The sequence below is a fragment of the Myotis lucifugus genome, unplaced genomic scaffold (assembly GCF_000147115.1).
Source record: "Myotis lucifugus unplaced genomic scaffold, Myoluc2.0 scaffold_0, whole genome shotgun sequence".
NCBI lineage: Eukaryota > Metazoa > Chordata > Mammalia > Chiroptera > Vespertilionidae > Myotis > Myotis lucifugus.
In genome coordinates this window covers 13,586,685-13,598,701 of record NW_005871048.1, presented here as the reverse complement: position 1 = coordinate 13,598,701, position 12,017 = coordinate 13,586,685, and the positions used below count along the sequence as shown (strand labels likewise).

General features: G+C 42.5%; 1 protein-coding gene across 9 annotated transcripts in view; it reads left to right on the top strand.

Moving 5' to 3' along the window:
- APC (APC, WNT signaling pathway regulator) overlaps positions 1–12,017 on the top strand; it is a 104,393-nt gene that overhangs the window by 19,403 nt on the left and 72,973 nt on the right. For 3 of the 9 annotated variants that reach the window (XM_023748068.1, XM_006081154.3, XM_014462937.2), the window contains exon 1: positions 57–117. The exons of the other annotated variants lie outside the window; for them this stretch is intronic. The gene's annotated coding sequence lies outside the window, so the exon portion shown is untranslated. Of the gene's footprint in view, positions 1–56; positions 118–12,017 lie in introns of those variants that run through there. 9 annotated transcript variants of the gene reach the window in all.

Here is a 12,017-nt window from a genome sequence, read left to right as displayed (position 1 = left end):
GGCGACCTACCGATTGGCTGGGCACGGGCACACGTGACCGACATGTGGCTATATTGGCGCATCCAGCCTTGGTGTCACTGGAGACGGAATGGAGGTGCTGCTGGGCTCGGAAATGGGGTAGGTGCTGGAGCCACGATGCCCCAGCTTGCTGCAGAGGGAGGGGAGACTATTTTTTCTCGTACTATCTGAAACTGGTGGTGTTTTCCTTGGCACAGGGTCCACTGCCACATGCCAAGCGTGGATGCAGGGGCGTCTCCCTCCCTCCCCCCTTCCACTGCAGCACAGGAGATGGATTTCCTGTGCTTCTGATCGAGGGTTTTTGACAGAAGAGGAAGAAGGGGGGAGGGGTCAGAGTGTTAGGGGAGGCTCGTGAGAAAGAGCTATTTTTGAAGATAGAAGGAGCTTTTGTTTTTATAATGCCTGTTGACAGAGTAGAGTAGAATAACCTAAGGAAACGGGTAGAGGACAACAAAGAATGGAGCATATTCATGATGAAGAGCAAAAGCTCTAACCCATTGAAAGGCTTCTTTCCTCCCTGGCTACAGGACACATGCAGTGGTAGCCAAAAGAGGGGATACAAAGCTGCTGCTAATGGCTGAGGTGAACTAGAGGAAAGGCTTCTTTGGGAGTAGGGGAAGAGGAGGAGGCAGGTATCGCAGAGCTTGAGGGTGGTTTTGGTTGCTTGGTGAAATTTTGGTCATCAGAATTGCGTGCTTTTGTAAAACATCTAAGTGAACTCCCTGTGAATAGGGTGGCAGAAAGATAGCAGCGTCTTTGTTAGTTACACAGCGCAGTGGTAGTGGCTCTTGCAGATGACTGCAGCAGTGCTTTTCTCCCTCTTTTAGCGTAAAAGGACAACTGCAGAGGAATAAGAAACCGTGCAGCAGTGTTGGTGGTAGAAGTCCATTACAAGAAGCCATAGTTTCTAATTGTAACCTGAATAGGAGAAAAAAGTGGTTTTTTAAAGTAGGAAAAATATGAGGCTATGAATATTTTAACAGTGGAATGTATCAGACACTTGGATTCTACATCTCAAAAGAGATGCTCAAATTCTTTGCTCTATCATAAATCTTATAGGAATTCTTTATGTATGAAGCAGTGGATCTTTTTCTTTGATAGTATAGCTTTGTCATTCAGTATGTTATTCAAGAATAAATCGCTTTATTATGTCAATTTCTTTGTGAAAAATTATAGTGATACATTTTTCATAGGCTTAATATTTAAATCTGTATTAAGTAATTTTATATTACTCTTTGGTTGCTTTTAGATATCATTGAATAAAGTCTACAGGCAAATATTTTAAATTATAGTACCATGGCTTTTCTAATAGATGGTATTTCTGTTTAGTGAGTACTCATAAGATATGCTCTTGATAAAACATGTTTTCATTGTACTTAAAATTTCTTCCATTTACTTAAATGTCTAAAAACATGTTTTGGACTGATAGGGTTTTAACTGGATTATCTTTATGTAGTTTTATGATAGCCAGCCTGCCACACCTCCCTACTTCCTGAACAGGATGGCAGTGCAGTGGCTTTGTAAAGCCCTCCAGGATCAGTGACAATATCTCTTAAATAGTGCTGACCTAATAGAAAGTCTTAAGAGAACCTATCATTTTCTTTCAGTAATTTTTTTCAAGATAATAAGGACTTGGTCTTGAATAAATAAGACTGTAAACTTTACAATGATAAATTAAAACAATTTTAATTCTTTTTAAAAATATATATTACGGCTTTAAGAATTATTTATTATGGATATCAGGGTTAATAGTCCTTAAGATCTCTTTTTAAAAATATGATGGAAACTATAGCTAGAATTAAAGATGTTACATTAAAATTCCAAATGAAATTTAATAGCTAGTACCAGTCAATTCTTTGAACCCTGATTAATATAGTCCTTGAGAGTTTATGATTCTTATTTTTATATAAATTATCTCATTTTACTATTTAAACAGATCAGTGTAGCATTTTTTTCATTTTAAATATTAGACTACTCCTAATTAGGTATGTTGTGACTTTATCCAAGGTCATTTATTATGTAGGATGTAAGAAACTTAAATTAGCTACTTTAACTCTATGTAACTATTTTAAATATTGTCTCTTACTACATAACATACAAAATAGTATGTAACAAATTATTTGAAAAGCAATATAAATCATTGTCAAATCATCAAATGAAGAAGAAATATTAACTTGGTTATGGGTTTTTAACTATGATTTAAGAATGCTTTGTAAAATATCTGGTAGTTAAACAAATGGAGAGGCATTAGTTTCTGTAATGACATTCATAGCATCCTTTTTTTAGAGCATCTTATTAATCATGTGCATACTTATAAACAAAACACTTATTTGAGATTTTTAAAGAATTAAACAAGAAAGAACTAAAATAAGAAAAGTTGATTTTCCCCCTCCCTTTATAGTATGAAGTTACTACTTAATATTTAAGACTGAACTGTTGGCTTTATAGGTCTGAAATTATTCACTGTTAATTGATATGGCTAGAATTGAGTGATTAAAAAATTCAAAAGTTAAAATAGTCATAAGCATGCCTATAAACTGAATCAAAACTATTTATTGATGCTTTCCATACATAAATTGTTTTGTGGGTTTTTAAAATGTTTTTATTGATTTCAGAGCAAGGAAAAGAGAGGGAGAGATAGAAACATCAATGATGAGAATCATCGATCTGCTGCCTCCTATATGTCCCTCTGCTGGGGATCTAGCCCGAAACCCAAGCATGTACTCTGACTTGGAATCAAACTAAGACCTCCTGGTTCATGGGGTTGGCACTCAATCACTGAACCACACTGGTGGGCTGTTTTGTGGATTTTAAAAATTAATTTACCCCTTAAAATTTCTTTTTCAGATTGGACAATATAATATTATTTGTTGGTTAGAGCATTGGCCGGAGGACCAAAGGGTCTTTTCAATTCCCGGTCAAGGGCACATACCTGGTTGCAGGTTCAATCCCTAGCTCTGGTCAGGGTGAAGGTGGGAGACAACCAATCGAAGTGTCTTTCTCACATTGTTGTTTCTCTCGCTCTCGCTCTCTCGCCGCCTCCTCCCTCTCACTCCCTTCCTTCCACTCTCTCTAAAATAAAATAAAAAAATCAATTGAAAATATCCTCAGGTGAGTATTAACAAAAAAAAAAAATAAAGTTTCTATTGATTTTTTTTTTAGAGAGAGAGGGAGGGGGAGGAAGAGAGAGAGACAGAAACATCAATATGAGAGAGAAACATTAGTCAGCTGTTTCCCACAGGCACCCCGACAGAGGATTGAACCCACAACCTGAATATATGCCCTGACTGGGAATCAAATCGGTGACCTTTTGGTACACAGGACTGAGCCACACTGGCCAGAGCTGTGAAATTTTTTTAAAATATATTTTTATTGATTTTAGAGATGAAGGGAGAGGGAGAGAGAGACAGGAACATCAATGAAGAGAGAGAATCATTGATTGGCTGCCTCCTGCATGCCCCCCACCGGGATCGAACCCACAACTTGGGCATGTGCCCTTGACCAGAATCGAACCTGGGACCCCTATGTCCACAGGCCAACACTCTATCCACTGTGCCAAACCGGCTAGGGCTGTGAATTTCTATTTTATCATTTTTACCTATTTTTACTGTTACTGATTTCACATAATTTAACCAATCTTTTTGTTAAATGTTTTTAATTTTGACCTTCCTCCCCCCCCTTCATTTTAAAAACCCACAAAACTTACTTTCACTAAGTCTGAGTGAAACTTGACATAGTACAAAAGATGGCATGGCATAGGGCAATGATGGCGAACCTATTCACGCGTGTCAGTGGTGACACGCGAACTCATTTTTTTGGTTGATTTTTCTTTGTTAAATGGCATTTAAATATATAAAATAAATATCAAAAATATAAATCTTTGTTTTACTATGGTTGCAAATATAAAAAAATTTCTATATGTGACATGGCACCAGAGTTAAGTTAGGGTTTTTCAAAATGCTGACACGCCGAGCTCAAAAGGTTCGCCATCACTGGCATAGGGCATGATGAACTAGAAAAGATGAATGATACTTGAGAAAAGACATTCACTACATATTTGAGTACCTACTAAATGCCAGAACCATGAAAGTTTCTGGAGAATCTTAGCTAATCTCTAAGAAACTTATAATAGAACTACATGAAATGTTATTTACTAGCTAAACACTGATTGCTTTGACTATTCCTAGGTTATTTAAAGGTTTATATCATCTAAAATACCTTCTAATTTAAAGGAATGTGGTGGTTTGCTCTTTGGAAACACTGTGCCTCATAAACTCTTCTAGGAATCACAGATAATTCTGTAAAGTAAATTACTTTTGAAGTATATTAAGTGTCTTGAATGTGAAATGAGAACGTTAGTTGAAGTGATTTTTAGATCTTCTAGTTTTAATAGTCAATAATCTGTGGTCCTTGATTTCTCTAGGGTCAACTACTAGAAAGGTACACCAGCTCTTCTTTTGGTACAGGTGGAATGTCATCCATCTATCTATCTATCTATCTATCTATCTATATAAAAGTCTAATATGCAAAGTGTCCCTTCGGGAGTTCAACCGACTGGGAGTTTGATCGCTCGCTATGATGTGTGCTGACCACCAGGGGGCGGTGTGGACCGAAGGAAGGCTCTGGCTGGCAGCCAGGGAAGGGAGGCCTCGGCCAGCCTGCAGAAGGCCCTGATCGGCCCCAAACACTGGCCAGGCCTAGGGACCCTACCCATGCATGAATTTTGTGCACCAGGACTCAAGTATTTATAATAATAAAAGGGTAATGTGCTAATTAGATCAGACGTCCTTCCGGACAAAGCCGCAGCAGGCAGGGGCCGCAGTACCAGGCAGGGGTCGGGGCCAAAGCCCTTGCACGAATTTTGTGCATCGAGCCTCTAGTATTATATAACATAGTAGAGGCCTGGTGCACAATATTCATCCACGGGTAGGGTCCTTTGGCATGGCCTGTGGGGATTGGGCCAAAACCGGCAGTCTCAACACTGCCTGCTGTTCCTGCCTGTCGCTCCCGCTCATCCCGGCACTGCTGCGCCTGCCACGGGCTCGTGCCCAATCAGTCCTGATCAGGAGAGGCTCACGCCACTGCAGCGGAGCTCACCAGCCATGAGCCCTGCATCTGGCACCTGTCCCAAGAGGGTTGTGGGGGGCTGGGACGTGATGGGCCCTCCAGGCGGGCAGTGGAATGCCCTTGCCAGCCCGGGATCCGGATCCATCCCGCTGACGTTCATGCCGGTTGCTGGGAACCACCTGGCAGCTGCTTTTATATCGTTTCTTCCTTGTGGAGCGTCTAGGGAGGGGAAGTGGCTGCAGGGCCCAAAACTGACTTCCAGGAGGCCAGCGGCACTGTCAGGATTGTGCCGGTGGTGCCGGTCCGTCAGTGCCTGGCCCATTCTCCAGAGATTGGACTGGCAGGACTACTGAGGGAGTGAGGTGGGCCGCTGGGATGGGCTAGTCAGCTGAGCAGCACTCCCGCTGTGGGAGCGCACTGACCATCAGGGGGCAGCTCCTGAGTTGAGCATCTGCCCCCTGGTGGTCAGTGCGCATCATAGTGACCAGTTGTTTGGTCGCTTAGGCTTTTATATATATAGACTAGAGGCCCGGTGTACGAAATTTGTGCACGGAGGGGGGGTGTGTCCCTCAGCCCAGCCTACACTCTCTCCAATCTAGGACCCCTTGAGGGATGTCCCTCTCACAATCCAGGACTGCTGGCTCCCAGCCACTCTCCTGCCTGATTGCCCCTAACCACTTCTGCCTGCCAGCCTGATCACCCCCTAACCACTCCCCTGCCAGCATGATCGATGCCTAACTGCTCCCCTGCCGGCCCGATTGCCCCTAACTGCCTCCCTGCCAGCCTGGTCCCCCCCAACTGCCCTCCCCTGCTGGCCCAGTCACCCCTAACTGCCCTCCCCTGCTGGCCTGGTCGCCCCCAACTGCCCTTCCCCTGCAGGCCTGGGTCCCGCCCCCAACTGTCCTCCCCTGCAGGCCTGGTCGCCCCCAACTGCTCTCCTCTGCCGGCCCGATCACCCCTAACTGCTCTTCCCTGCAGGCCTGATCGCCCCCAGCTGCCCTCCCTTGCAGGCCTAGTTGCTCCCAACTGCCCTCCCCTGCAGGCCTGGTCCCCCCCAACTGCCCTCCCCTGCAGGCCTGGTCCCCCCCAACTGCCCTCCCCTACAGGCCTGGTCGCTCCCAACTGCCCTCCCCTGCAGGCCTGGTCGCTCCCAACTGCCCTCCCCTGCAGGCCATCTTGTGCCCACATGGGTACGGCCATCTTGTGTGTTGGAGTGATGGTCAATTTGCATATTACCTCTTTATTATATGGGATATGTTCTTTAAAAATTGGGGGGTTTTTTTAGCCCTAGCTGATAGTAATTGGTTAGAGTGTTGTCTCAAAACATCAAGGTTTCAGGTTTAATCCCCAGTCAGGGCACATACAAGAATCAACCAATGGGGAGAAATCAAGGTGGCGGCATAGATAAACACCTGAAATTGCTGCCTCGCACAACCACTTCAAAAATACAACTGAAAGACAAAACGAACATCATCCAGAACCAAAGGAAGGCTGGCTGAATGGTAATTCTACAACTAGAAGGGAAGAGAAAAGCACACTGAGACTCAGAGGAGGTGCGGAAGTAAAGTGCAGAGGTATGGAGGCGCACGTGGAAAGGGCTGGCAACTGAGGACACGGTTGTCTTTTTCAATCGGGAGGGAGTCTCAAGCTCCCGACTGCTCTGAATTCCAGTTCCGGGTGAGTCTCTGGGGTCCCAGACTCATACGGGGAGAAACTGGACGGTCTGGCATCGGGCGGAACTCGAGGGCGGCTTTCTCTCAGAGGTGCTTGCAGCGATTACCGCGGGACACTGAGACCCGGGGCCTCTTAGGGCAGGGCTGAGGATCAGCCATAGCTGTTTGCTCCACCCTGTTGATTCCCTTAGACCCCGCCCCACCCAAGCTGCACACAGAGGCTTTTGCATATGAATGGCCTGGCCCTTTGCAATCTGAAATTACCTAATAAACTGCAGCTGGGTCAGAGAGACCCAGAACATCCAAAAGAAGGCCCAAGGCCCCACAGCAGCTTGCATTGCTTCACAGCTGGGCCTCATCTGGGCATCTCCAAACCCCAAACAAAAAAGAGGAATCTGCAGATCTCTCCATAGCTCCTGCTGGGTAGCCTCAGGCAGAGTCTAAATTAGCACCTCCTTAGAGACCCAAGAGCCAGTGCACGCAGTGGTCAGAGTGGGACCACCCAGATTGGCAGACTCAGTGAGCACCAAAGCCCCACTGAAGCAAGTATTGCCCCAGAAGGGTGTCTCCAGCACAGAAGTTCTCCCACCCTAGACACAGCTGATTCTCACAGCCAATTGGCCTGGAGGTCATTTCCTGCCAGTGATACCTACAACAATCAAGGCTTAACTACAACAAGACTGTGCACACAGCCCACAAAGGGGTGCACCAAGAGTGTCCACCTCAGGTAATTGGGGCGGCTGAGCCACTGGGCCCTATAGGACACCTAGCACAGAAAGCCACTCTACCAACACAGGGAAGCAGCCAAAATGCGGAGACAAAGAAACAGGTCACAAATGACAGAAATGGAGGAAAGCAAACTACTGGATATACAGTTCAAAACCACGGTTATAAGGTTTTTCAAGAATTTTCTAGAAACCACCGATAAATTTAGTGAGACCCTCGATAAATCCAGTGAGACCCTCAAGGATATGAAAAAGGACCAACTAGAAATTAAGCATACACTGACTGAAATAAAGAATATTATACAGAGATCCAACAGCAGACTAGAGGATCTCCAGAATCAAGTCAAAGATTTGAAATACGAAGAAGCAAAAAACACCCAACCAGAAAAGCAAAAAGAAAAAAGAATCCAAAAATATGAAGATAGTGTAAGGAGCCTCTGGGACAACTTCAAGCGTCCAACATCCGAATTATGGGAGTTCCAGAAGAAGAGAGAGAGCAAGATATTGAAATCCTATTTGAAGAAATAATGACAGAAAACTTACCCTACCTGGTGAAAGAAATAGACTTACAAGTCCAGGAAGTGCAGAGAACCCCAAACAAAAGGAATCCAAAGAGGACCACACCAAGACACATCATCATTAAAATGCCAAGAGCAAAAGACAAAGAGAGAATCTTAAAAGCAGCAAGAGAAAAACAGTCAGTTACCTACAAGGGAGTACCCATACGACTGTCAGCTGATTTCTCAACAGAAACTTTGCAGGCCAGAAGGGAGTGGCAAGAAATATTCAAAGTGATGAATAGCAAGAACCTACAACCAAGATTACTTTATCCAGCAAAGCTATCATTCACAAGTGAAGGTCAGATAAAGAGCTTCACAGATAAGGAAAAGCTAAAGGAGTTCATCACCACCAAACCAGTATTATATGAAATGCTGAAAGGTATCCTTTAAGAAGAGGAAGAAGAAGAAAAAGGTAGAGATACAAATTATGAACAACAAATACACATCTATCAACAAGTGAATCTAAAAATCAAGTGAATAAATAATCTGATGAACAGAAAAAAAACTCAACCAATGAATGCATAAATAAGTGGAACAACAAATTGATATCTCTCTCAAATCAATAAATAATCAAAATTTTAATTGTTTTTTGTAAATCAAATAATGACATAATCAGTCTTTATAAGGTAAGTATTCTCCCCTTTATTTCCATACCCTCTCCTATTTCCCTTACAAGCACTCATTCAAATGTCTTCTTAAATATGCATTCTTGTGAAATATTTGGTATCATTTTGTATGGTTGGTTTTTTTACCATATGATGCCTAACTGCTGGCCCAGTCACCCATAGTAAAACAAAGATTTAATGAGTTTTCTATTGTAAAATGTACATCATAAAATTTACCATCTTGACCATTAAAATACATATATATACATATATATTATGTCATTAATACATTCATAGTGTTGTGAATGTACCACCATTCATCCCTAGAACTTTTTCATCTTCCCCAACTGAAATTCTGTACCCGTTAAACAATAACTCCCTATATTTCCCTCCCTCTAGACCAGTGGTTCTCAACCTGTGGGTCGCGACCCCTTTGGGGGTCAAACGACCTTTTCACAGGGGTCGCCTAAGACCATCGGAAAACATATATAATTACATATTGTTTTTGTGATTAATCACTATGCTTTAATTATGTTCAATTTGTAACAACAAAAATATATCCTGCCTATCAGATATTTACATTATGATTCATAACAGTAGCAAAATTACAGTTATGAAGTAGCAACAAAAATAATTTTATGGTTGGGGGTCACCACAACATGTGGAACTGTATTAAAGGGTCTCGGCATTAGGAAGGTTGAGAACCACTGCTCTAGACCCTGACAAAAACCCTTCTACTTTCTGTCTAGGAATTTGACTTCCCTAGGAACCGCATATAAGAGGAATAATACAATATTTGCCTTTTTATGTCTGGCTAATTTCACTTGGAATAATATCTTCAGTTCATCCATGTTAGAGTATGTATCAGAATTTCCTTCCTTTGTAAGGCTGAATAACATTCCATTGTATATGTATATACTGCATTTGTTTATCTGTTCATGTGTCGATAGACCCTTGGGTTATTTCTGCCTTTTGACTATTGTGAATACCTTTGCTGTGAAAATACTGTTTGAGTCCCTGCTTTCACTTCTTAGGGATATGCACCCAAATTTATATCTTTAATTTACATAATTTTTGACCATTTTAAACTCAGTAGTTTTTAAGATCGATTTTACTTTATGTGGTGCTGACTCTGCTGTATAGTGTTCTGTAGTATCTGTCACTATTCTGGCTCAGAATCTCTCATGAAGTTTCTGTCAGCCAGGGCCACAGTCATCTGAAGGCTTGACTAGACTGGAGGACCCATTTCCAAGATAGCTCACTTACTTAGTCTGTTTCTCCTGGTCATTGGTAAGAGGCTTCAGTTTCTTGACATGAGCCTCTCCACCTGGCTGCTTGAGTGTCTTACTGACATGGCAGTTGGCTTCCTCCAGTGATCGTAGCGAGAAAGAGCAAGAAGGAAGCCACTTATGACATAGTCTCAGAGGTAACACATCATCACTTCTATCATATTCTCTTTATTAGAAGTAACTAAATCCAGCAACACAAGAGGAATAAATTAAGCTCCACCTTTTGAAAGTGTAGAGTCAAAGAAATTGTGAATATATTTTAAGATTACTCCATGGGCCAATGAGAAGATTGCACTGGAATTTATCCCTAGCAGAGAGATCACTGGATCATAGGGCATTTTTTCCTATAGCTGTTGTAAATAATTATCACAAACTTAGTGATTTAAAACAACACAAATCAGAAGTCTGAAATGGCTTTCACCGGACCAAAATCACAATAGCAGCAATGTTGTACTTCCTCCAGAGGATATAGGGGAGAATCTGTTTTCTCACTGTTTTTCCAACTTCTAGTGGCCACCTGCACTCTGGCTCGTGGCCCCTTCCTCCATCTTCCATGCCAGCAGCATACTAAATCTCTCCCTGACTCTGACCCTCTGCTTCTTTTGTCACATATTCTCTGATTCTGGCCCTCCTGCCTTTGCTTATTACAATCCTTAATGAGCAAAAGCAGTGCCTACATCATTCTTTTTCACAATACCTTTGGTTGTTAAATGAAGGTGGAGCTTAATTTATCTCCTTTTGTGTTGCTGGATTTAGTTACTTATAATAAAGAGACTTGTGATTGCATTCGATCCACCCATATAATTAAGGAAAATCTCCCCATATCAGGATCCTTAATTTAATCACATCTGTAAAATTTCTTTAGCCATATAAGGTAACACATTCAGGGATTAGGAAGTGGACATTTTTGCAGGGCCATTATTCATTCTCTCTACTAAAGGCATGCACATACAGTTTTTAATTTGTTTTAAGCTGAAGTTTTGGGTTTTCTTGTTACTTACACTTTGTGAATGAGTGTTACTGTTGAGTAGATACAGACTTTCATATACCAGATTTGTTTAAACAGTAATCTATAATAAAAGTGTAATATGCTAATTAGACCAGACAGCCGAACGACCTTCCTGACAAAACCGCAGTGTTGGGGGCTGAGGCAGAGGTGGTTAGGGGCGATCAGGCAGGCAGGTGAGCAGTTAGGGGCGATTAGGCAGGCAGGGAGTGGTTAGGGGCAATCAGGCCGGCAGGTAGGCGAGTGGTTAGGGGCAATCAGGCAGGCAGGCGAGCGGTTAGGAGCCAGCAGTCCCAGATTGCGAGAGGGATATCCAACCTAAATGGTTAGTTGGACATCCCCGAGGGGTCCTGGATTGCGAGAGGGTACAGGCCGGGCTGAGGGAACACACACACCCCCCCCCCCCAAAGCACAATTTTTGTGCACTGGGCCTCTAGTATAATATATAATGGTCACTTTAGCTGTTTCCCCTCTGTTAGTTTTGTAGGGCTGTTGTGACAAAAGTACCACAGATGAGTGGCTTAAAACTATAGAAATCTATTCTTTCATAGTTCTGGAGGCTAAATGTCTGAAATCAAAGTGTTAACAAAGTTGGTTCCTTCTGGGGATGCTAAGGAATCGAGATTCTTTTCCATGCCTCTCTCCCTAACTTCGGGTGGTTGCTGGCAATTTTTGACATTCCTTGGCTTGCAACTGCCTCACTCCAATTTCTGCCTCCATTGTTACATGATGTTTTTCTGATGTCTCTGTGTCTTGTTTCTTTACATGGTCTTCTTAAAGAATACCGATCATTGCATTTCGGGCCTAATCCAGTAAGACCTCATCTTAACCTGATGATTATATCTACAAAGACCTTCTTTCCAAAAAAGGTCAAATTCACAGGTACCAGGGTTTACCTACCTGTGATTCAGCATATCTCTTTGGGGTACACAATTCAACCCAAAAAACCTCTTTATATTATTTGCATGGTGTCTTATGAATAATAAGTTTTCAAATATTTGTTGATTTGAATTATATAGACATAGAGAGAAATCCATCATCTTATTTTTTTAATGGAAAAGTCATCTTGGACAT